Here is a 4,664-nt window from a genome sequence, read left to right as displayed (position 1 = left end):
CCGCTACATTTTCAAAATAGTCACCTCAAAATAGTCCAAATGCTAAAGAGATGTTTGTGGTGTAGCATATTCTGGACTCCCACAGTCATTTTTAGGGTGACATTCTGGTCACCTACACTATTCAGGCTACATAGTAGGACAGGATGACTTTAGGCTAAGGCTATTAAACAGAAACCTAGGGAAATCCTTTGAAATTCCATATCATGTGCTTCTGAATGTCCCCGGGCAGTCTATAAGGGGCTCTGAGTCAGAAGACAGAAGGCAATGTCTGTCTTGAACACTAGTGAGCATCCAACTGTACACACATTATGATAACTAACAAATTTCTATTGTTGATTTACAAACAAAAAAAGGTAGGTGATGGGATTGAAGATGCACATCAAAAATGAAGAGCACTGGCTGCTCTGTCAGAGGATCCAAGTTTGATTCCCAGCACCCATGTTTGGCCCTTATGAATCATTGTAATGCTACTGACAGGAGATGGAGGCTCTTTACTGGCCTCTGTGGGCACCTGAACTCCTGTGCACAAAGCTGTGACAGACATACACACATATACATATACACAAAATAAAAATAAAAGCGGGGAATGCAGCACAAGCCCCTGAAAGGAAGCTTTTGGTAAAGTGGTAGCTAATCATTTTCAGAGTAATGTTTGAGACTGGGGCAGCCTCCCTACCAAGAATGTACATTAAAGCTTTCCTATACATAACAAATAGATATGTTGAAGTATTTGAAAGTAAATAATGGATCATAATAACTATAATTCATGTTCTGAGAAATGCTTTGTTTTTCCTTTCAAATCCCCACTCATGAGCACTTCAAGTTGATAAACACCTGGAATGCAGAGGTGGTGGTTTCTAGATGAAATCCCCGAGCTTCTCATGCTCCACACTTGAACTTGGTTGGGGCTGAATGGAATCTTTGAACAATGTCTTCTAAAACCAAAGAAGCAATGGCTGTACCCTGGCTCTTCCTGGTTGTGGGACAGACCCTAGCTTGGGGACAGAACTACATTTGTTGGAATGCCTCTTCAAAGCTGTGGATTATGCTGAGTCATGGACACTACCACCATGTGTCTGAGTTTGACACAAACGCCCCAGGGAAACCTGCTGATTTGAGTTCTGCCTTGTGCTTTGGTCTCACAAGACAAGCATTGCTTTAAGAAATATAACCAGCACTGCCTGAAGGAGTTAAATCATCATCATTGATGTCATCCATCATCACTAATCCACACTAAACGTCGTTTTTCATAGTGATAGTGCTGTGTTTAAACAGTGAGCATGCAAAATTGTAACAGAATCTTTCCCCCACTAAGCTGACATTGTTGGAGTATTCTTTCTCAGTTATAGGGAGGGTAGCAAAGACACTTCTCTGTAAGGAACTTGGCAGATTTCTCCTCCTTGTAAGCTGTGTCCCAAGCTTTTGCCTTCTGCTTGCTCCCCCTTTCTTAACCTTCAAATTTGGTCTGTGTGATCTCACCCAATCCTGTGACTATGTTGGTAGATCTGCAATTCAAGTCTTTCATCCCAACTTCCTCCCTGAAGCTGATATTCATAATCACCAATAAATCACCTGGGCTTGCCTGATTTATAGGCAGCTCAAATCTTGTACAGCCTACATCAGGTGACATTATAAATGTATTTTCTCATTTCAGGAAGTCACAACTCCTTCTTAACAGTTGCCCGACCTAGAGAATATGGAATTGTCCTGAATTCTTCCTTGCTCTATGGACACTCTCTACCATTCATCAATCCTACTGTGCCTTGAATGTGAGCCACCCTCTACAGGCTCTTACACTGGGAGGCTGGTTCCAATGACAGGCTTTGGAGCTGTTTGGACAGATGGAGTCTAACCTAATTGCTGTATTAATCCTTAACATGAAAAGATTACTGGAGGGAGAGGAAAATGAGAGGAGGCACCTGACAAGTGGCTTACTGTGGGTGTTACCTTTTGAAAAGGTTTACTTATTTATTTTTATGTGTACGAGTGTTTGGCCTGCATGTGTATCTGTCTACCATGTCCTTGCCTGGGATCTGTTGGTTAAATTATGGATAGTGGTGAGCTGCATGGAGATGTTAGGAATTCAACCCAGTCCTCTGGAAGAGTAAGCAGTGCTCTCAACCACAGAGCCATCTCTCCTACCAACTGTCAGTATATTCTTAAGAACTACAACTTGACCTTTCTGTATTCTTCCTTTTCCCTCTGCTCCCTGAGATGATCTGTCTTCTCCATCATGAATCCTTCTAGGAATGTTCCTCCCATGAGTCATTCTGCCACAACAGTGAGCAAAGTCACTAATATGCCTATCAATCCACCTATAAAAAGAAGCTTCTAGAATCAACCCACCAATCACCATTTACTCTGTAATAGCTCTAATATAAGTGACCAAATTTGCTTGCTCGAACTGTTTTTGTAGCCAAGAACTACAGTATGTCTAAAACTGAATTTAATAAAATCACTTTATAACAGGGAAAAAATTTGGGAGTGACCATGAGCAAATATATGAAACAAATGCCAAATTTTATCAGAAAACTGCATGGCTTAAGAATGCAAGATATCCTGGAATATACCTGTCTTAGTTAGGGTTTCTATTGCAGCAAAGAGACACCATAACTATAGCAACTCTTATAACGGAAAACATTTAATTGGGGTGGCTCACTTACAGTTCAGAAGTTCAGTCCATTATCATCATGGTATGACCTGGTGGTGTGCAGACAGACATGATGCTGGGGAAATAGTTGAGAGTCCTACACCTTGCAGTCAGTAGGAAGTAGACTGAAATACTGGGTGTTGTCTTTAGCATATATGAGACCTCAAAACCCATCTTCATAGTGACACTTCCTCCAACAGCAAGGCCACACCTCCCTTTATTTCCACTCCCTTTGGGGTCATTTTCTTTCAAACCACCCCAACATCTATGAGTATGTACACAGGGATATCAAGGCTTCCAATCTTCTTCTGAGCTACAAGAACCTTGAGCAGGTAAACTTAGTATACTATGGACTTGCTTATGTGAACTATCCAGACTGTAAAGAGTAAAGATCCCCAAAAATGCTAAGATGGCACACTAGAGTTCACCATCATTGACACACACAATGGTGTGTTCCCATCATGATGTGGGGATTTGGAAATACTTGGTTACTGCATGATCCAGTGGCTCATGTTATCCTCATTTTCTTTGAAAGGATAACTTGAAAGATCTTAACTGTGTTAGAGATTTCAAAATCAGATATAGAGATAAGGTTGCAACTTTGGTGGAGAAATGCACTCCTGGAAAACAAACAAACAAAACAAGCCAGATGAAATTGCTAAGTGCCTGGAGGTATGAAATTACTGAGCTACACTGGAAAACATCTTAATAGAAATTTACATGACATTCGTTTGCAAGGATTAAAAGCTATAGGAAATAAAGATGAGGGCAAACTGGATTTTAGTGCTGTGGAGACAGAGGTGTGAAGATAGATACAGCCTCAAAGAAGCTGGGGGAAAGAAGTAGAAGAAAGCATGATGTGTAGTGTGGAACACACAGTCAGATACATAGTGGAAGACACCATCCAGACTCAAGAACCAGAAGACAAGCCCAGAAGTAAGTGAGGTGCCAGGAACGGAGTTTTTTTCTATTCATTTTATTGTTTTCCTTCCTTTTCTAGTTTATTTTTTATTTTCATGTGTGTTTTGTGGAGTTGGAGTAATAATTAATCAGCCATGTTTGGGGGTTTTCTTTTTCGAAAACCAAATTTTATTAAAATTTATTAGAATTTGTTCTTCCTGTATCTGTTCCTTCCCATTTACATCCCAGTGTCCAAGAGTATGTTGTATGCTTCTTCTTACACTCATGTCAAATAGTCTAGTGTGCTTCAATGTCACTCTAGATCCCACCCACCCAGGTCTGTGTAACTGCCTTCCAAGATCTTCTTTGACTTAATCACATGCCAGTTATTCCCAACATTTGCCCCTGTCAGTTAGGTCTGCACTGGTCCTTGGATATATTGTGGATGCAATCATACTCTGACCTTCCTACCTCCTCTATGTGGCTCATTCTTTCCCAAGAAACTCTCTCCCATACTTGCTTAAACCCTCTGCTTAACAGTTCAACTATCAGAGGCTTGCCTGATCAACTGTTCTACAATTGAGTGTACACCCTACTCCCTCCACACTCTAGCCTTTATTCTCTGTTTCTCTTCATAATCTCACTGCTGTTACCAGACAACTGTCTGGGGTCATTTTGTTCCACACAGATGGAAATCATAAGTAGAAAAGGAGTACCTGGCTTTTCAATGCTGGCAGTCTTAGAATCTCTAGTTCAAACAGTTTTGGAATGAGCTAGCATACAGAGGCTCATAGACCCAAGCCCAGAGACGTAGAGGTTGTCAGCTTTAGAAGTTAAAGAACTGAATTCTAGATGTTCATGTCTAAGACTTCTTTCTCTGGGCTATACCAACTCTTGGCCTAGCCCTCAGTGTTTAGTACAACCCTCCGCTCTTAGTAGAAACTAGCAATAGTAGTGCTTGGCACCAGTTCGTGGCACAGCTCCAAAACCTTGGGCATTAGGACCCTTGACCCTCCACATAGCTTAAATTATAGCTCTTGAGCCTTGGAGCTCTAGATAGGTAGCCCTTACGACTTGACTATTCCCTGATGTCTTCAAGTAGCCAGGGCCTACA

General features: G+C 41.3%; 1 pseudogene; it reads left to right on the top strand.

Moving 5' to 3' along the window:
- The first annotated feature begins 2,047 nt into the window (after positions 1-2,047).
- Positions 2,048-3,456, top strand: LOC118587666 (annotated as a pseudogene).
- Positions 3,457-4,664: the final 1,208 nt, after the last annotated feature.

Source organism: Onychomys torridus, chromosome 7 (assembly GCF_903995425.1).
Source record: "Onychomys torridus chromosome 7, mOncTor1.1, whole genome shotgun sequence".
Lineage (NCBI taxonomy): Eukaryota > Metazoa > Chordata > Mammalia > Rodentia > Cricetidae > Onychomys > Onychomys torridus.
This window is presented reverse-complemented; position numbering and strand designations above follow the sequence as displayed.